Source organism: Theobroma cacao, chromosome 10 (genome assembly GCF_053813885.1).
Source record: "Theobroma cacao isolate CCN51 chromosome 10, ASM5381388v1, whole genome shotgun sequence".
Classification (NCBI taxonomy): Eukaryota; Viridiplantae; Streptophyta; class Magnoliopsida; order Malvales; family Malvaceae; genus Theobroma; species Theobroma cacao.
In genome coordinates this window covers 2,634,205-2,656,890 of record NC_142648.1, presented here as the reverse complement: position 1 = coordinate 2,656,890, position 22,686 = coordinate 2,634,205, and the positions used below count along the sequence as shown (strand labels likewise).

The 22,686-nt window shown below is 32.1% G+C and overlaps 2 long non-coding RNA genes and 1 pseudogene across 2 annotated transcripts; all 3 read right to left on the bottom strand.

Moving 5' to 3' along the window:
• Positions 1-10,419: 10,419 nt before the first annotated feature.
• Positions 10,420-12,107, bottom strand: LOC18586168 (uncharacterized). The gene is made up of 3 exons (XR_016023121.1): positions 11,326-12,107; positions 11,074-11,187; positions 10,420-10,604 (listed from the first exon to the last, which is right to left on the bottom strand). It is a non-coding gene; the product is annotated as an uncharacterized LOC18586168 (long non-coding RNA).
• Positions 12,108-15,796: 3,689 nt separating this feature from the next.
• Positions 15,797-17,663, bottom strand: LOC148760263 (F-box protein At2g39490-like; annotated as a pseudogene).
• Positions 17,664-18,096: 433 nt separating this feature from the next.
• LOC148760262 (uncharacterized) lies at positions 18,097-19,004 on the bottom strand. The gene is made up of 2 exons (XR_016023193.1): positions 18,926-19,004; positions 18,097-18,657 (listed from the first exon to the last, which is right to left on the bottom strand). It is a non-coding gene; the product is annotated as an uncharacterized LOC148760262 (long non-coding RNA).
• Between the last annotated feature and the right edge of the window lie 3,682 nt (positions 19,005-22,686).

Here is a 22,686-nt window from a genome sequence, read left to right as displayed (position 1 = left end):
CAAAAGGGAACCACATGTCAAAATTTGGGAGTCCCTTTAGGGCTTCTTTTTATAAAAGACTAGTAATATGCCCGCATGTTGCATTCGCATGGTATAATAGTGTATTACGCTGCAATGAGGGTTGCATGATATGTGTACAATTATGACTTGCTTTTATAAAAACAAATAATGACTATTAATTTCACTCTTGCCAATGCCAAAACATTTAATGTGTAACCCCATGAAACATGAAACAGGGTAACATTTTTTACTTACAAGAAGACTGATCATTCAAGAATACCTGTAAAAGCAATATATATAGGTCAAAAAAATCATAAAATACAAAGAAATGACTAAAGAATCCCCACCAATAATAGGGTAAAATAACACTTTTTAACTACAGTAAGATTAATCATTGAAAAGAACCCTACAAAAGCAATCTGTGCAGCCTCAATAAAAACATAAAAGACAAAGCATGAGGCAAGAAGAATGATCGGAGAATATTCTGGAAAAGCAATCTGTATAGTTTTAATAAAAACATAAAATAGAAAGAAATATAAAGAAGTTGGAAATTAACAGCAAAACTCACCTCATTAATCATCTCTTTCATTCAAATCTTTCTCACATGAAAAAGAGTGTAAAAAATCAGTAAGAAAACACAACAATAATAGTAATTAAAATAATAAAAATTACACCAAAAAATGACACATTTTCTCCAATTTAATTTAAACTGTGCATTTTTTGCAAACATTAATATAAAGAAAAAAAATTACCTTATTAACACCCATGAACAGATAACACTACTAATATATTCTTTCTAAACCCAATCTAACAAACCTAAAACATAATCAAACTAAATGTGTTCTTTGACTTTCTAAACACAATTTGAAAAACAATAAAAGTGCTACACAATCACATTAATTCTGTTCTTTAGCTTTCTAAACCCAATCCAACAAACCTAAAGCATAATCTAACTAAATTTGTTCTTTGGCCAAGAAACTCAAAACCAAATACATAGTCAAAACTAAAGTATAAACAATAGAAGCACTAAACAATAACCTTTGAAAGAAAAACTACCACTAAACACAAAACAACAATCTTAAGACACAACTATAGAAGCGCAAAACAATGACCTACGAAAGCTAAACCATCACAAGCTGAACAAATAGATAAACCAGAAAGAACCCTAGAATGAGTGGCAGAAAGGACGAACAGTCGAGCCAAGAAGGCAAAATGAATTGAAAGCACAAAATGATGGAAAAAGAAGGTAAAATCAACTGAAAGCAAAACAATGATGCAAGAAAGTTCTGGAAAAGCAAAAAATACTAACGCAGGAGCGTCTATGATTGTATTTTATTTAATTTAGTTTTTGCTAATTTTAGTTATATGAGGACTTTAAGCTAGTCATGTTCTATTTAGGAATAGAACACCTATTTTATTTAAATCTTTTGTTAATTATTCTAATTGTATTAGGCAACTAGAAGTAAAGTTTTATTAGGATGTGGGCCTATAATACGATAAATAAGATCCTTAGGCTTAGTTATTATTCACATTCAAGTTAAGAGTTAATAAATAATATTTTCTTAAGCAGTAGTGCTTATTTCTCTAGGCTATTTTGAAAGATTAAGAGGTTTTAGTATCTTTAGCCTAGCCAACCAAAGTGGGATTTTAGCTATTCTTCACCTTAGTGGGGTTTTCTAACCTGGCCAAGATTAGTGGTTCACCTTAATGGGGATTCTAACCTCGCCACGATTAATGTCTTTCACAACGCCCAAGTGTCTTTTACAATGCCCTGGCACCAGTTTGGTATTAGAGCGGGAGAATTATTGTTCACTGCATAAGTTTAGGTTCACTGTCGAGTTTCAATACTCCTTGTTCGGGTAATTTTATTTATTGCTTTATAGTTATATCATCATTTTTTTTCTACATCACCACATCGTCATCACCATACAATAAAATGTTACCAAGATGTCAAAATCGTCATAGAGATGATCACGAGATTGAGATTGCAAAACTAAGTTAGCAAATTCAAAAATTACAAAAGCAACTAGAAAGACGTGATGCTCAAATCAACAATAACAGATTTAGTGATGAAGAGAATGACACCAACCCATTTCATCAAAATTTGTCCTCTGATAAAGAAGTACCTATTCGTTGCCTGAGAATTGTTATTACTAGAGATTTGGGAATCAAAGTCGACATTATTCAGTTTGAAGGAATACTTTACCTTGATAACTTCCTTGACTAGCTCTTCACAGTGGAAAGAGTTTTCAAGCTCAAAGATATTCCCGACAAAAAATGTGTGAAGCTTGTGGCAATTAAATTGAAGAAGCACGCTTCTCTTTGATGGGAAAATCTCAAAAGACAACGAGAAAGAGCAGGTCGCAACAAGATCTGAACATAGGATAAGATGTGTCGAGAATTCAAGTGTAAGTTCCTTCTTGAGCATTATCAACAAGAAAATTTTATCAAATTTCATAACTTATGGCAAAAAACAATGTCGGTGGAAGACTATACAATAGAATTCGAACAACTACACATAAAGTGCAATGTCTATGAACTTAAAGAACAAACTGTAGCTCGTTATCTAGGGGGTCTTAATGTTGAAATTGCAGATGTTGTTCAACTACAACCATATTGAAACTTAAATGATGTCATTAGATTAGCAATAAAGGTTGAGAAACAATGATTATGAAAAAGCTTAATGAGTTCATCTAGACAACAAAAATCTACCTCAAACCATGGAAGTCAAAGCTCAGCAACTATTCCGCCTACAAGGGTAAACTTTTCCAAAACTACAAGCAGTAATGATAAAGAGACTATTTCTACTCATGCTTCTAATGCTAACAAAAAGTGCTTCAAATGTCAAGGATTTGAGAATGTTGTTTTTTATTGTTCGAATCGAAGAATTATTTCCTTAGTAGAAGAAGAAGATTATGTGGATTGGAAAAAATTAAAACCAGTTTATGATGAATATGATGACAAAATAAATGAAGAGTTAGAAATATTCAACAACGAAGAGATAGAAGAAATTTCTGCTGACCATGGAGAAGCTCTTGTTGTTTATCGTAACCTCAACACTGCTATGATGACTGAAGATGAAAGTTGGCTTCGTCACAATATATTCTTTACAAGGTGCACATCCCAAGGGAAGGTTTGTAATGTCATTATTGATAGTAAAAGTTGTGAGAATATTGTTGCCTACTACATGGTGAAAAAATTGAAACTTCCAACGAAAGTACATCCTCATTCTTACAAGCTATAATGCTTGAGAAAAAGAAACAAAGTTGAGGTAACGAAGTGTTGTTGTGTTCAATTCTCTATTGGAAATAAGTATGAAGATGAAGTCTGGTGTGATGTTATTCCAATGGACGCATGCCACTTGTTGTTAGGACGTCCATGGCAATATGTTGTCAAGCTCACCATGATGGATACAAGAAAACTTATTCCTTCATCAAATATGGAGTAAAAATTATGTTGACTCCATTAAAGCCAGAATACCAACCAAAAAGGCAAAAGAAAGATAAAGCACTCATCATTTTGTTTGGCATAAACAAAGTTTATCGCAAGTCATACCATTTATGTCTCTTATTAGTCTTTGAGGACAATGAAGTATCTTCACCCTTATCTAAGCCTGGTCAAATAGAATTGGTCAACAAAAATTTGGAAAACTTATTGAGAAGCTTTGTGAACAACCATGTTGTTAACAAGACTACAGTTAAGTTTGATTTTTCTATTCCTTGATTGGATAACATGCTTGATCAACTCATTGGTTCTAAGGGGCTTTTGAAGATAGATTTGAAGAAAGAATATCATCAAATTCGAATACAACTTGGAGATGAATGGAAGACAACCTTCAAAACAATGGATGAATTGTTCAAATGGTTGGTTTGGACTATGACAGTATGTAGATCCAAACATGGAGTATGTTAAGGCCTACTCGTTGAAGTTGAGTTTTTTTTACTTGAGGAGAATGACACAGGAGCGTCTAAGATTGTATTTTATTTAATTTAGTTTTTGCTATTTTAGTTGTATTAGGACTTTAAGCAATGGATTTGCTTTAGCATAAAAAAAGTCAAGGAGTCCAATAATATTAATAAATTATGATTTTTTTAATTACTAATAATATAAGAAAATTACAATTAATGATTACATTTACATTTTCTTGTTATTATACATAATCTAAAAGTAGTATTACATATAATGTGAATGCTTTACATTTTTTTTTAAAAAAAAAAAGAATGCTTACACTTATTAGTATTACTATGTTGCGTGAATACATTCTCTTGTTCATAAAATGGTTACTATTTAAGGTTATCCTTGTGTTTATTGTTAAATTTATTATTTTTAATTTATGAATATACAAAACAAATTACAACTTATTATTACTTTTAATACCTAATTTTTTTTACAAAGTTCCTACTTTATGATTGTGGATTACCCAAAAATGTAGTATTTACTACTTTTTTATTATTTAATTATCAAATTACTCACTTTTATTATTTTACCTAGCACACAGTAGTAAGACTACTTTTTCTCATTGTTTATATTTATTTCTTATTTTAACCAGTTTAGATAACTATGAATGAATAACTTAATAAGTTATAATTTTTTTTAATAATTGAGGGAAGGGATTTGAACCCTGTTAGATCATGCACCAATCAATGAGTCAAATGCTCGGGTGTTTTTTTTTCCTTTTAAATGCACCTTTTACACTGTCAAACATGAACATAAAATGGTGTTTTTGTTCCCATAATAAATAGCACTTTTACATTGAAAAACATGAAGATAAGATGGTCTTTCAATTCCCATAATAAACAGCAGTTTTGATAGATGTTGAATCTGTACGTAACCTCATGTCAGTTTCAAGCTATAATGTGAGCAACTTGTGCTTTACAACACAGCCTTCAGAAACTCTGATAGTCACTAATACTTTTTTTTTTCTCAGTCAAGATAAGAATTTATTAATCATCCCGTAAGGTAGGGGTTCACGCTGTAAAAGAAGATACTTTGATCCTAACGGTTACAAAGGGGTTCATGCTGTAAAAGAATACTTTGATCCTAACGGTTATAAAGGGCGTTCTTGCTGCATCCAGACGCCATCCTCAAAATATGTATCAACCTTCAGTTTCACCTGATCTAGCTCCAACTCCACCTCCAAGAAAGGCTGATCCAAGGTAGCTTTCAAGGGCTAGCACTCCACCTATGTTCCATCCTCCAAAGAAGCATTCACCTCTAAGAAATGGTGCTCCAGAGAATTCCCCACTGTCCCAATCACCTGCTTCTATCCCTCACAGTTCATCTTCTCCCTCTTTACAAGCTCATCTTCCAACAGCTAAAGATCATCTGTTAGGTCTAAGTCCTCCAAGTCCCGACTTTACTTAGCCTCCAATTGGATTTCCTCCCAAAGAGCCAACTCATCAAAGTTCCCTGTACTTACCCCAACAACTGCAGTGTTGGCAAGAACATGGAAAAGAGTATCTTCCCCAAAAATTGCTGAGCCTAGAGTAGGTAGGTCAAAAACAATATCTGGACAATAATGATCTTCCAAGCCCGGAAACTCTCCATCATCTCGATCAACAACCTTTAGGTTTGGTCTCATGTCCTACACCATATCAAGAATCGGAATATTCTAATTTACAAAAGAAGTCGATGAAAGAGAGGATTCCTAACCAATTAGAGGTTCCAATTCCAGAAATAAATGATCCTGTTACAACAAATAATCGAAACAGCTACGAACAACCGAAAGGAAATAAGCAGTTACAAACTCTATCGAATCCTCGGCCTATTCCAGAAGAGTTTCCACCTGGACTCGAACCTAAACCTCCTCCTTGTTGTGCTTGTTGCAGCATCTTATGAAACCATAGCTGATCAATATTTCTTAATAACTACGAAATTAACTTTAATCTTGTTTACTGCATGGTGTCCGTATCCTTTGCTGTTGTGTTACGATTCGGGTGTTTTGTTTGATGTAAGGGGTCTTTGTTGTTCTTTGATGATGCATGGTGCTTTGTATGATCTGCTTCTGTATGATTTTTTTTTTCATGCTGCGTCTGTATCCGTATAGGGTTTCCTGCGTCTTTCTCTCTTGGAGCGGTGTTGCTTTGATGCTTCTCTTCTGATCCTTACTTATTGATCGGACTTTGTATCATTTGATACTTAATGAATTCACTTCTGATTGAGAAAAAGAAAAACTTTGTACACTAAGTCACTCTTTGAAATAGTTTCCCTGTTTGTTGCGTTTCTCCATATATGCAGGGAAACATAAATTACCTTGGCACGCACACACCGACAGCTAGAATAATTGCTTGGTCTTTATGAGGAATTGTTCTCCAGCAATACATGGCTAAGAATGATGCCATCATTGAGAGTCAAATAGCTTTATTGAGAAATCTTAAGACTCAAGTGGGACAACTTATTAATGACATCAACAATAGGCCTCAAGAAACTTACCAAATGACACTAAGTTTAATACTAAAAGAGAAAAATATGGTAAGCATCTAGATGAGGTAAATGACAAGGATGTGAAAAATGATGGAGATAAAGTAGATCAAGAGAATACTTCCAACAAGCACATTCAAGATGAAGAAATTGAGCAAGAGGAAGAAGTATCTACACCACCACAAGTCAAGCCATATGTGCTTCCTATTCCCTTTTTGGATATAATTGATGAGTTATCTAAGGAGGCTGTTGATATAGAAAATCCAAAGAAACTCATTGTAGCTTTTTGGGTTCAAGATGCAACAACAAAGGACAACAATGAAGAACTCACAAATGTTAGACATGTTTTGAAGGCTATACCAAAAGTGCATTATTCAAGAAGAGCTCAATTTGAGAAGTTGAGTAAAAGTCAAATTATTCCACCACCTTGGGTTGAGCAAGCACCAAATCTTGAGTTAAAGCCACTACATCTTCATCTTAAGAGGAGGCTACTTTCACACCTCAAGCTTTTTCCATACAAATTCAAACCTTCTTAAAGGGTGAAATGAAAACTCAACCTAAGTCAAGTTAGTGACTATAATGAAGATGAGGAGGAAGATTAGAGTTTCTTTGGATTCATCCAACGAACAAAGGAGTATTCTTTACCTTTCTTTTATTTTTTCTAACATTAAGGGCAATGTTTAGTTTAAATTTGAGGAGATAAATTTATTTTTCTGATGGTGAATATTCTGTGAAAGTTTTAGATTTAATTTTAATTATTTGTATATTTTTAGGATTAGTTATCACTTACCTTGTTTATGATTTTTCCCTATTCTAGGGTGATATTTAATTATTTCATGATTTTAACTTTGGGGAAGAATATGGGTATAATATAAGTTTGTGTTAATATTCTTGTGATAGCTTCATTTTAGAATGTGACTTTCAATAATTTGAGTACTGTATTCGTTCTCTTAGAATGTTTATGTGATTTAGAGAAAGTTTATATTGATAAAAAGCATAGTGAAGTCAAGAATTTTAAAATTTGCTTAATTCTCTCTCAAGGCAAAATCTTAGATAACAATTAGGATAAGAAGTGATTTAGGCCATCTTTGGATTGTTTGAGCTTTTTTGAGCTTACATTATTATATTTATCCTTAGTCGCCCTTTTTGAGCCTAATTTATCTTTTCTTTGTAAATACATAATTGTGTTAGCTTTAACCTATTTATTTAAATCCAACAATTTGAATCTTTCACCCTTTAAGTATTTTAATCTTTATAGGGGATGATTTAAGCTTAAGGATAAATTGAGGGAGAAAGTTGAAAAAAAACAAAAAAAAAAGGGGATGGTTGTTAGAAAAATTACCCCTTGTTTATTATTGTCAAAAATTAGTTTGGGGGTGTAAAAAAATGAAAAGAAATAAAGTGTGTTGTACAAAGGAAAGTACACTTCAAGTTTTATGATTTTTATATATGAAATCAATATTATCTTTCTATCAGAAATTAAATCATTACAGATTTTATGATTTAAGATTAATTCTCAACTTTATATGAATTTTTTTATTAATTGAAAAATATATATAATAATAAAATATTACCTTATTAATTAAAATGTTCCTAAATTACAATTAAGGTTTTTGCACACCCTAAGTGCTTAAGATGGTCAACGAAAAGTCACCTTGTAGGATTTGTTTGCAAATTCAATTTTGATTTTTATATATATTTTATTGATATATTAAGCTACTGGAAGGATTTTTTGATTTGCTGCTTTGAAAGTGAACTAAACAAATCAAGTAAATGATTGATATCCCTTCAATGTTTTCACACCCCAAAATTTAACCTCAATATGACTTTGAATTTCGTATATTATATATAATATATTTTGTTTTATAATTTATTAAAATCTGGTTAAGCATTCAATATGTGTATATATGATTTTTGTATGTTGGATTTATAATCTTAATTATGCAAAATAGAATTACTGATTTTGAAATTTGTATATGACTTAAGTTGTATAATGTATGCATATATGTTTTCGTGAATACAAACATAAAATACTTAGTTTGAAACGATTATGTTTTTTATATGCATGAGATAAATTTTGGCATGGGATATGTTTTGAGAAAGTGGATACACTATTTTGTAGAATTTGAGTAATATAAAAATATATGTTTTTATTTTGTCTTCTAGTATGATGATGCTCTTACCCTACCAATTGATAATCGTTAAATGTTGGCCATGTTAACATGTATTTTGTACATGATTAGAGATCGATCTCCCAACCGCAACACCGGTTACAAAATAGTAGTAATTCTGATATCTGTTCAGCGCAGTCAATGGTTACTTTTGATATACTTTTAACACATGCCACTGGGGTTAATTACAGATTTATTTCTGACTTATGTCACAGGGGTTAGGTGTGATAGTAGCATGTTACAGGAGATCTCTAAAATCTAAATATTTGTGAAATATGTTTATTTTGTTATCTGAAAGTAAAATCTTAAAATAAATGATTATGAATTAAATTACTTAAGATTTTGTTTTGATTTTATATGATTAATGATATTTTGGCCTAAATGTTTTGAGCATGCTTAATCTGGTTGAAGGGATGTTAGTGACTTGCTGATTAATTAGACTCACTTCTTCCTTCAATTTTTTTCAAGTTGTAATTTGATTAATCACGCTGGAATTTTAAGAAGTGATGTTTTGTAATCTAGTAAATGGATTTAAACTATCTAGAATTTATTTAAATGTTACGAATATCAAACTTTCTTAAATTAGTATTCAAACTTTTACCTTAACATGTTAGCTTTATGATTTAAAAATTTAATTCTGAATATTGTCAAATTATGATATTTTTAATTTATATCGACAAAAGCTTTACAAATTATTATATTTTTCAAGTATATTAATCTTTTTTAATTAATAGTATAAAATATATGTATTAAAATCTTGTATATCTATAAAATTTTATCTTACAAATATATGACGTCTATCGTATTTCGGATTTGGCCGTGATAGTCGTAAAACCCAAAGCTGCAATTTTTCTTTCCCCCTGTTCCTAAGACAAGATTTGCACGAGGCAACATGCGGCAATACACGCGACAATGAACCAGGCCAAAATGTGGCCAAACGTGAGAGCTGGAAGGGGTTGGTTCCCTTCAGATATGCCGAATACGTGGCACTCAAACAGTCAAAAAAGTGGCCAAACGTGAGAGCGGCACTGGGGCCTCTTTCTAATTATAGATAGATTATAGATACCATAGGCCGGTGCCAAGCATTGGCGAACCCACGTAGCTAAAATTAAAATAATTAAATGAGAGAACAAAACAATTCCCTCCACCACTTATAAGCATCCGACCATAGCCCAGACCCATAGGATACTGGTCAATATGCTTACCACACACCATATCTACCCAATATCCTCTCAAAGAATCAAACTCTTTTTAAGTCATACTAGAATTGAACCCCTGCTTTGCGTTGCGGCAAAATGAAAGAATATTTATTTCGTTGGATAGGAAACTTTTGAGTTAGAATTGTTTGTCTTAAAATATGTGTTTGTAAAAATATCTATACACAAAAATTATTGTAAAGTTAACCACAAAGCGAATAATTGTTATATGGTTGTTCACAAATTTATGTATTAATTTTCAACTAACTTACAAAAAGTTAATGCTTATGAAAAAAAATTAAGATAAAATATGAACTGTTATGAATCGGAATTATATTGTGTCGTTACTATAAAAGCTATTAAAGTAATTTCGTAACTTCAGCAGTTTCTATTAAATTTAATAGAGTAGTAGAGTATAATGATTTGACCAATATATTCCCAACATTACTGTTATATATTAACTTAATTAAGAATAAAGTAACCTATTTTTCCATAAAAAAACCAACAAATTCGAACAAAATTGAATAAATATCTAAATAAGTTACATACAAAAAAATAAACTAAAAAAAATAACAAATTTTTTGTGCTAAAATACAAAGATAAGATATAAACATAAAGAGTCAGAAAAGAAATTAATTAAAAAATACCAAGCAACTCCATATCATATTCAATTTTGTAACTTTCATGTGCTCTCGTGAATAAATTTCTTACAAACTATTTATAGAAATAATTACATAGTTGTCATATTAAAGAGACTAATAAGGATAGCAGCACACCGATAAATAGTTTGTGATTCTTTTATGCTAGCTGCTTTGACCTAAGCATGTGAAAGAAGAAAAAAACTATTAATGGTAGAAAGAAAGAGAAACTAAAGAGAGGTTTGCACATGATATTCATTAAATTAAGATGTTGTATAAATCTTTTTTTACAATCAATAATCCATGGATTATAATATAAAACCTCAATAAACGCAAATAAAAGGTCATAAAATAACTAAATGATTATCAATGAGTAACAAATAAGGAACCAAAACAAATTGAAAATTACAATCAGATAAGGCAAGCAAAAATAATAGAAAGGAAAGAAACAGAGAAAAAGCAATTGTTACGAAGACAAAAAATCAAAACCTGATGATAAATAAAAACAATGAAATCAGAAACATGTGATCATAAAAAAATTACCATAGATTGTGACAATCCTTGTCTTCGGACGTGTAACTTGGTAGTTAATAGAAACTTATAATTAAGAGGAGTGGGATAAAGATTAAAGAAAAATATTTTAATCACCTTTACCTGGACTTCTTTTTGGGTGCTCTTACTTCACACTAAACTGTTTCCTTTAATGCTTCGCCAGTCTTTGCCCATCACCAAGAAATCATTCGGAACATCAAATTCAAAATGCTGATAAACGTAAATGTCAACAAAAAAAATAAGGAATGACTAAAACAAATGTAAATAGGTTTGTCACTTAGGCAAGCAGCAAATAAATAATTTGACTGAGCAAAGATATATAGAAACACATAAGTTGAAGTTAAAAACCTTTGCCTGAAATAATTGGACATCCTTGACCACAAACTCTGCAGCTGTTATGATCTTCTCTTTGAAGGACAGAACATACATCGTTGGCTAGAGCCTCCTCTAAGTTTAGGCCACAAAGGCTGTCAAATCAATATCTCCATGAGAAAGATAGACCTTCAAGGGACTGATCCAAATGGAATTACTTATAATAAATATAAATAAAATAAATAATTAACATCCATTTAAACTATTCAGTAATTCATATTCAACGTTCTTACGTTCATGATCGCATCAATAAACAACCAATGAAAAACCATAAGAGTTTATTCTCAACAGATTAAAGATGAAAGTAAAAAAAAAAAAAAGCATCAAATGGCTCATTCATCCACCACAACTGAGAGATATGGCTATCACTATAACACAAAAACACAACTATACAAATAAATAATGGAATGAAGTAAAAATTATTTTTTAACAATACCCAAACTAAAATGGGAGTAATCAAATTTCTTTTTATATATATAATGGAATCAAGAAACAACAATGAAAGCCGAGAAGAAGAAAAAAGGAGACAAAACAAAACTAGGAAAAGATAGATAGTAGTCAAAAATGGAAGGAAAACCCTTGAGAAGAAAAACGCAAAATCAAAGCAGAGAAAGACACAAAGCACAGAAAACAGGAAAGCAAACCAGCCAAACTCAAAGGGAGAAATCACCAACAACAGAGCATACAAACCAAAAAATGAAAGACGCAAACTCGAAAGAACAGAAAGGATGGCCTTGGAGTAACCAAAATAAATAAAGACAAACTCCTCACCCAAATTTGAAAATCAAGTCAGACGTGAAACGAAAGCATGAAAAGCAAGCTAAGCACGTCATTCCATTAAAACCACACACGTGTCTCGTCTGAAAAAATGCACAGTTCGAGACACCAAACACATCACAACACCAACTTCTCTCTCCAACCTTCACGTGGCAAAACTTGGGGACCCCGTTGGAGCATGAAAAGCATCTTACACAACACCAAGGACTTGGAGGGAAATGCGTTCACTGGATTGAAGGAGGGTAAAGATTTTTCTTTTTTAATGTTGTTTTAATTTAATTGAGTATTGACTGACTCTTCTGTAAATTGACTTACTCATCATGGGTTTAGAGATTGAAAACGTGAACATTATCTGAGTCGACACGTGGGTAAATGAGGAAGCTCCTTTGGGGCTTCCTTTTACCTATGTTATAGATACTGCTCCTCATTCTCACTAATTTTGGTAAGACACACGTGATCACTACCACTGATATTCATCCATTTAGGCAAGCAGAAACAAGTGCAAGGATCTGTTCGTTCCTTTATAGATTGATTCCTTTCACAAGCCGTCATCTTCACTGGAAATATATATTATTCCTTTCATTTTAAATTGAATGTTCATATTTGATCAAAAAATACGAAATTAACCTTTTATAATTATCATTTTTAATTCCAAACAATAAAAAAGAATATTAAAATATTAATATATATGAAATACAGAAAAAAAAAAGAACAAGAATTAATGGTGGGTGTTCAAAAAGAAAAGTGACGCAACGTTGATGACTTAAGCAAAGATGAAATACTATTCAATTTGAATTGAAGAGAATATTGTTAACAACATTTTTTTAATATTATATAATATTTTATGGGCCGGAATTTATTCTTGTTTGTTTGCTTTGGTTGCTCCAAGCAATGGATTTGCTTTGGCATCAGAAAAGTCAAGGAGTCCAATAATATTACTAAATTATGATTTGTTTAACTACTAATAATATAAGAAAATTACAATTTATGATTACATGTACATTTTCTTGTTATTATACATAATCTAAAAGTAGTATTATATTTAATGTGAATGCTTACACTTATTTCTTATCCGATACTTATATGTTGTTATAATAATATATTCATGAAAGGGTTCCTATTTAAGTTTATCCTTGTATTTATTATTAAATTTACTGTTTTCCAATTTATGAAAATGCAAAAGAATTTTTTTTTGAAAAGCATCAGTTGCATTATAAAATACAATAGAATTACAACGTATTATTACTTAATTTTATACTTAATTTTTTTTTACAAAATTACCTATTTTGTTATTGTGGAATACCCAAAAGTATAGTATTTACTACTTTTTTTTATTATTTTACATCTATTAATTATTTAATTATCAAACTACTCGCTTTTATTATTTTACCTAACACAAAGTAGAAATACTACTTTTTCTCATTGTTTATATTTATTTCTTATTTTTACCACTTTAGATAACTATGAATGATATTATCACATTTTTTATCCTATACATATATTTGTTATAAAAATAACATTATAAGTTATAATCTATACGTAACCTTGAATGATATTATCCTTTTTTTTCATTTAAATGCACTTTTTACACTGAAAAAAATGAAGATAAGATGGTGTTTCAGTTCCCATAATGAACAGCACTTTTACACTGAAAAACATGAAGATAAAATGGTGTTTCAGTTCCCATAATAAACAGCAGGGGTATTATCAAAAGTACTCATGTTGAATTTGTAACCTCATATCATTTTCAAGCTATGAAGTGAGCAACCTGTGCTTTACAACACACAGCCTTCAGAAACTCCGATAGTTGCTATACTTTTTTTGCACAGTCAAGATAGAGAATTTTATTAATCGTCCCGTAAGGTAAAACCTGGAAGGGGTTCATGCTGTAAAAGAATACTTTGATCCTGACGGTTACAAAGGGGGTTCATGCTGTAAAAGAATACTTTGGTCCTAACGGTTATAAAGGGAGTTCATGCTGCATCCAGACGCCATCCTCGAACTATGTATCAACCTTCAGTTTCACCTGATCTAGCTCCAACTCCACCTCCAAGAAAGGCTGATCCAAGCTATCTTTCAAAGGCTAGCACTCCACCTATGTTTCATCCTCCAAAGAAGCATTCACCTCTAGGAAATGGTGCTGCAGAGAATTCCCTACTGTCCCAATCACCCACTTCTATCCCTTACTGTTCATCTTGTCCCTTTTTACAAGTTCATCTTCCAACAGCTAATGATCATCAGTCAAGTCAAAGCCCTCCAAGTCCCTACTATACTCAGCCTCTAATTGGATTTCCTCCAAAAGAGCCAACTCATCAAAGTACCCTGTACTTGCCCCAACAACTGCAGCCTTCTCAAGAACATGGAGATGAGTCTCTTCCTAAGAAATTGCTGAGCCCAGAGCAGGAAGGTCAAAAACAATATCTGGACAATTATGATCTTCCAAGCTCGGAAACTCTCTATCATCTCGATCAACAACTTTCAGGGGTGGTCTCATGTGCTACACCATATCAAGAATTGGAATTTACTAATTTACAAAAGAAGCCAATCAAAGAGAGGATTCCTAACCCATTAGAGGTTCCAATTCCAGATAGCGATGATCCTGTTACAACAAATAATCGAAAAAGCCTCGAACAACCGAATGGAAATAAACAGTTACAAGCTGTGCCGATGCCTAAGCTTCTTTCAGTAGAGTATCCACCTGGACACGAACCTCCTTCTTGTTGTACTTGTTGTAGCATCTTATGAAACCATAGCTGATCAATATTTCTTAATAACTACGAAATTAACTTTAATCCTGTTTACTGCCTGGTGTCCGTATCCTTTGCTGTTGTGGTACGATTCGGGTGTTTTTTTTTATGTAAGGGGTCTTTGCTGTTCTTCGATGATGCAAGGTGCTTTGAATGATTTGTTTCTGTATGGTTTTACTTGCTGTGTCACTATCTGTATAGGGTCTCCTGCGTCTCTCTCTTGGAGTGGCGTTGTTTTGATGCTCCTCTCTGATCCTTACTTATTGATCGGACTTTGTATCATTTGATACTTAATGAATTCACTTCCGATATAGAAAAAAAAAAAAAAAGAAAACTTTGTTCACTCGATATACTCTTCGAAGAAGTTTATTTTCCACAGCTGGTATGCTGAATTAGCATATATTGGACAATTTCCCTTTTTGTTGCGTTTCTCCATATATGCAGGGAAACTGAAAATACCTTAGCACCCACACAGTGACAGCTAGAACAATTGCTTTATCTTTGTGAGGAGTTGTCCCCACTTGCTATGATCAATGGTTCCAGATTGAATACCTGTTTCAACCACTTGTAGCCAAAATGGGATGGGGGTGCGTCCTCTCGTGCATTCCCTCTCCATATGAAACGATAACTTGCAACTCATAAAAAAAATATAAAAAAAATATAAATAAATTCTTCTAATATGACAACTTTGAGAACTAATCTTGGAAGCCTCGTGACTGTCATTCAACACATATTTGTGTTTGTCCTGTTAGAACCTTTAGAATCAACCTGTTTGAGTGATTAATTTAAGTGTACATACCTCGAAACCATCTCAATGAGGAGCATACAACAGTCATAACTGAATAAATAAACTCTTTAATCTCAAATCCTATGAAATTGAACTTTTTCTAGACAAAGAAATTAAGCACAACGAGAGACGATAATTAGAGCTTCATATGAACAGGATGCGGACATATTTTGTGGAGATTTTTTACTTCTTCAAATTTGTATGCACAATTCCCTTCTTTTTCCAGCTCAGGTACTCCTATCAACTGCCACGAACAAGTTCCATTTGACTTGACTATAATTACTGGTCTTGCTTCGAATAAAGGTGTCAACTGCCTTATGAAGTTAATCTCCTCATTTTCATTTGCAAAGCCTTCTAATTTCAAGAGCTCAAGCTTTTGGAGTTCAATGATCATTTCATTACCTGGGATCCTTTTTGCACTTGTCATATTATAGCTTTTGGCATCAATCTGCAAGTTTGATCAGCAGGTTACAAAGAGTTTTGAAGAGAATATATCAAAATTTGTGCATTAAATGGTTGCAATGTTGTCAGTTCTACCATCACACTCAATGAAAAGTTTCACCTCTACAAAATCCACGTTTTATATGAAGAAAATGGAAAGACTTACAGTTACATAGCGTCTTCTCAGCCTAGGACAGAGTTTCAGAAAGCAGAGTAGGGAATTACTATTGTGTTTCTCAGCTGAATAATCAATCCATCGCAGCTTTTTTAGCCTCTGCAAACAAAGCCTACTCAAGGTATTGAAAGATATCCAGCACCTATAGATGAATGTCTGCAGATAGGTACAAAAAAAACTGATCAAATTTTGAGCCATGAGTAGTTATGAGTATAGAAGCTGGTAAATTTTGTTTGAGAGTAGACAATTTATAGCCTAATGCTCATTTTAGAATCTAAGTTTGTTTGAAAACTTAAATGTTTGAGAGAGTGATCAAATTAATTGAACATAACTCAAAAACCCATCTACATAGTGTAAGTGATTCTGCGAATTGTATGCTCTTGCTTGAGATGAAGCTATCATTGTCTATGTCATGTTTGAACCCAGGCCCTTGTCTGAAGTCAAGCATGGCATCATCCAGGTTGAACCATCTGCGAAAAGGATTGTATTTGGAGGAAACTTTAAACCGAAAAGACACTAATCGCCCCGATATCGCAAAGACCTTAAACAGGAACCCCCAAAATAAAAGTGTTCTAATTGTGGACAATCCAAGACAATAAATTTCCGAAGCCCTGTAGCATCTTCCATATCTAAAGATTGTAACCCCCTGCATTTTGCGATAATCAAGCTATCAAGAAATAGGAAATTCGACACCATAGAAGCAAGTGCTTTACTTGTAAGGCAGCTTACTGATATGAGATGCAAATTTTCTATTTTGAATATATAGGAGGATAGCCGGTGGCGGGGGTTAGGCAATGGACGATTTGGCTCCAACAACTCATTAGAGTTATAAGGAAATGGCCACTGATCACGTAATGGACGATTCAACTTCAACAACTAATTAAATGGCCTTGGATTTTCTTGCTTAAAAGCAAGGAAATCAAGGTGAAGTGTATTATTAGGTGCAATGGCGGCTAAAAGGGATCTACCTTGGCCAAAGTCAAACTGGAAACTCCATTTGTTTCTTGGTCGATGGAGTTCTGCAAAATCATTAAAAAGCTCAATACTGTAATAGCAACATCTTCCAAGGATCCATCATGCATGGAAGCCATTAAAGACCTCTTCCAGAGGTCTTTCCATCGAGTAGAAAGGAAAGTGATTCTAACAGCAGATTCAAAAGGAAGCAAGGAAAGGATCTGGCAAAGAATATCATCAGGTAAACAACTGATCAAATCATTAGGATCTAAATTCCTGCAAAATAAGATTGATATCAGAAATGGTTTCACTAAAATTTTGCCTGATCCTACCAAATTGTAAATAAAAAGAAAAGGTGAGACATTTCCTACTTGTCAATATTTGTTATGTAACTGATACCATCATGATCATGCTCCATCACTTGATGCTTCATTTGATAGAAGTGAATGATTTTGCAAAGAATGTTGTCAGCTAAACTATTGATAAAATCAACGCCTTCAAAAATCTGTTAAAATGCAAGATTGATTTATACAAGAGCTCAAATTGGTTTGACCTGGCTACTTTCCACCATTTCTTGGCTTATTACCAGGAGCATTCAGGCTCTTTCTTTCCTTGATGATTCTTTTAGATACCTCAACCAGCTCTCCTTTCCTCACGTTTTGTTTCTTATGAACTTTCAAAAGTTTGTCATTGTAAAACCTGTTGGCAGGTCATTATTGACTGCTTATTAAAATATATATTTTGAGTAAGACAATGATCTTTCCTGAGAAGAATTTGAACAGTATAAAGTCACTATAAAACAACATGGAGCCTTTTCCAGGATTAATTCTATGCAAGTAAATTGACTCTGGTCAAAGAGACAAAAGTTATCAAAGGAAATTCCCATTAAACGAAGGCTTATCTGCCTCCACTCGAAACATTAGGTTTCTTTGCCTTCGTTTCGCCTCCCATATATACAAATCCCCGAAAAACACTATATATATACTCCTTTAAATGTACAATGGAAGGTTCAAGTATTGGACAATGGAAGGTTCAATGGCAAAGACCTATAGTATTTTTTTTTCTTTTGAAAGGCGTAAAGACTGATCATATGACTTTTAACAACTCTTCTTTCCCGGTAGAGAAATCAAGACGAAGTCGCAATGGTAGCAAAGAGAGCTCTGCCTTGGCCAAAGTTAAAACGGAACCCCCATTTATTTCTTGGTCCATGTTGTTCAGCAAAATCATTAAGAAATCTAAATATAATAACAACAGCACTTTCCATTGTTACATCATGTACCGAATCCAACAAAATCTCTTTCCAAAGGTCCTTTCACTGAGTTGAAAGAGACGTGGTTCGGGCAACCGATCGAAATGGCAGCAGGGAAATGATTTGGTAAAGGATATTGTTAGGTAGACGACTGATGAAATCATTAGCATCCAAATTACTGTCCAAAAAGCAACATCGATCAAAATCCCTCATAATGGGTTCAAAAAACTTTGTCTGATCATAACATAAACTGATAAAATTCCAAAGAAAATATATAGACAAGTTCTCACTTGCTCTTTTTCTTGAAGGAACAAGGGTATAATTTGGTAAAGGATTTCATCCAAATCGCTGTTCAAATGCAAAACTGATCTAAAAAGGCTTCCAATTTCCAATTGATCGGATCGGATCGTGGTGAATGTTGAGAAGAAAATGATAACACTTCTTACCTTGCAGTGTTTCTTGGGTTATCACGATCTGGGTCATGGCTCTGTTTCTCTTGATTCTTCTTCTTCATCTTTTCTTCTTTTCTTTCTATTTTTCTTCAATATTTGTTCAGGTTATGGTTTTGATTATATATATAGACTGTTCCACAGACTTTATACCATTCCACAGACTTTATGGATAAAGTCTTTTTATAATTGAATAGTGGAGCCTTTTTTTTTTTTAGGATTAATTTGACTGCAAAAGAAGGTGATGTAGAAGAGGCATTTCAAAATCAAGACACTCAAGTTTTCTTTTCTCACCTACTAACCCAAGCATTTTAAGTCATTGCTTTCCTTTCTCCTCGGTTTTTTCGAGTATGAGATCTGAACACGAGTTTTGTATGATGTTTGACCTTCACTCTTCCATTTCCTTCTAATAATTCTATTTAATAGAATTATTTTAGTCCAATTTTATTATTAAATATTAACTAAATCTTTAATTTTTAATTATAATTTAGTTATTTTTATAATTAGTTTAATTTTAGTGAGTTATTTTAATTTTATATTTATTTATTTTAAATTGACCATTATTTATTAGGTTTTATGCTTTTTTTAGGATTTAAGAAAATTAGGCTTAATTTTGGAAAGTAAAGTGTTTGAAAGACCCAAAATTCTACTTGCCTATGCTTCGGTATTTTGTCCACACCTCTCCCTACAGAACTCCAAATGATGTAATTCTTGTGCTATTGGAAAGCTAAGAGACATAGCTACAACTTTCATGAAGATTACTTTGCCTAGTTCTGCCTTGAATATAAAGAAGCATTGAAAAATGACGAGGCATACTGCTGCAGGACTAGAAATTTTTAAAGATGATATTTGATTTTTGGGCCTCTCATTACACTTTTAAGTCCAATTAAAATCAGTAGGTTAACTGAAGAGATTTTAGGTTAAATTTGTTAGTATAAATAGGATATTTTTATGAGACATTGGGGAGAGAACTTTTGGAGATTCAAGAGATTGAAAGTTGAGGAAGAAACTTGGGAAACAAAGCTGCAATCAATCGTTTTGTTTACTTCCTTAGCTTTTATTTTTTTTGTTACTCTCAATGGTTGAATTTTATATGATGTTATTTGTCTTTGCAATTATGAGTAGCTAATTTTCTTTTTCTAGGATTGTAATTAAACTAATATGTAATCTAAATTTTTAATCTTTTCTTGCTTATCTTTAATGGGATTTGAATTGTTTATTTCAATTTGTTCTTAATGCTTTTAATTACCTGATCACCAATTAAATTGATTTAGAAACCTAAACAAACTTGGGAAAGGAAGTTAGTGTAAACTAAAATTGAGATAGCATATGATCATATTAATTGATTTGCGTAAAGGATAGGATATACCTGTAGGCCATATGTAGCCAGATTTAGAGTCTGAACTTAATTAATGAGTCTATTTCAATTTCAATTCACATAGGGATATAGTGTTTTGATTAAAATATATATTTTTATAAGACGAGTAGGAAGACCCTTATAAATAATTGAGAACTTTAGGTTAGCAATTCAACCCATTGAAATAAGTTAAGGAAGAGAGTTAAGATTTAGATAAAGTGTGAGAGATTTGTAATCTTAGGCTTGTTTGATTTTCTTTTTACCCTATTATTTTGTTTCTTTAATTTTTAATTAAATTAGTTTTAGTTTAGTATGTTTTTAGTTTAATTAGAATTCAAATTTTAATTATTTGAATAAAACTAAATTATTCTAATTTTAGTACTTAGTAAAATTTTAGTACTTAGTAAAATTTTAGATCAATTCTTTGTGCGATTGATACTCTGCTTGCTTATATATTATCTATTCGATACGTATACTTGTGTAGTAGGATTTTCAACTAACAAGTTTTTGAAGTCATTGCCCGAGAATTGTTTCTAGAATTTTTACTAATACTAATACCAAGCAAATTTAGTCTTAATTCAATTTTTTTTTATTTTCATTTACTATTGGTTGAGGTGATGAATTATTATAACTATCAGTGGCCATTTGAACAATTTGTGTCTAGGAGGGTTGCTAGTGATTATGAATTGGTTATTAGTGCTTTGGTTGTCCAAGTAGATGCTTTGTCTTAAAGAATTGACAATTAGGGTGTTAATGTTTTTCCTAGTCTTTTTATGAGATGCGAACTTTGTAGAGATGGGCATTCATGTGATTATTGTCCAACCTATTATGAATCAATGCAATTTAATGAAAACTTCAATAGGTAGCAAAACATTTCATACTCCAACAATTATAACTTAGGGTAGAATCATCCAAATTTTTCTTGGAGTAATGATAGGGGTTTTACATATTCATCATAGCCTGTTTTCCATAATGGTTTTCAATCACAAGTTAGAGCTCCTATCCTTGAAAAAAAGCTTACCTTGGAAGATGTTCTCAGGCAATACATGGCTAAGAATGATGCCATCATTAAGAGTCAAGTTGCTTCATTGAGAAATCTTAAGACTCAAGTGGGACAACTTATTAATGACATAAAAAATAAGCCTCAAGAAACTTTACCAAATGACACTGAGCTTAATCCTAAAAGAGAAGAATATGGTAAGCATCTAAATGAGCTAAACGACAAGGATGTGGTAAATGATGGAGATAAAGTATATCAAGAGTATACTTCCAACAATCACATTCAAGATGAGGAAATTAAGCAAAAGGAGGAAGTATCTACACCACCACAAGTCAAGCCATATGTGCTTCCTATTCCCTTTTTGGATATAATTGAGTTATCTAAGGAGGTTGTTGATATAGAAAATCCAAAGAAACTCATTGTAGCTTGTTTGGCTCAAGATGCAACAACAAAGGACAAAAATGAAGAACTTACAAATGTTATACATGTTTTGAAGGCTATACCAAAAGTCTATTATTCAATAAAAACTCAATTTGAGAAGTTGGGTAAAAGTCAACTTATTCCACTGCCTTGGGTTGAGCAAGCACCAAATCTTGAGTTAAAGCCACTACAACTTCATCTTAAAAAGAGGCTACTTTCACACCTCAAGCTTTTTTCATGCAAATTCAAACATTCTTAAAGGGTGAAATAAGAACTCAACCAAAGTCAAGCTAATGACTATAAAGAAGCGCTTCTTGGGAAGCAACCCAAGCTTTCGAAACTCATATTTTCTCATTTAGTTATTATTTTATTTTATTTATTTATACGTCAACTTTAATCTTTATTTATTTTCATTTTCTAGTAAAAACAAAGGGGCCTCCTACAAGTATTGATGATAATGAAGATGAGGAGGAAGATTAGAGTTTCTTTGGATTCATCCAACGAACAAGGGAGTATTATTTACCTTTCCTTTATTTTTTCTAACATTAAGGGCAATGTTTAGTTTAAGTTTAAAGAGGTAAATTTATTTTTCTGGTGGTGAATATTCTGTGAAATTTTTAGATTTAATTTTAATTATTTGTCTTCTTTTAGGATTAGTTATCACTTACCTTGTTTATGATTTTTCCTTATCCTAAGATGATATTTAATTATTTCACGATTTTAGCTTTTGGCAAGAATATGTGTATGATTTAAGTTTGTGTTAATATTTTTGTGATAGCTTCATTTTAGAATGTGACTTTCAATAATTTGAGTACTACATTCCTTTTTTTTAGAATTTTTATATGATTTAGAGAAAGTTTATGTTGATAAAAAGTATAGTGAAGTCAAGAATTTTAGAATTTGCTTGATTCTCTCTCAAGGCGAAATCTTAGATAACACTTATGATAAGAAGTGATTTAGGCCATCTTTGCATTGTTTGAG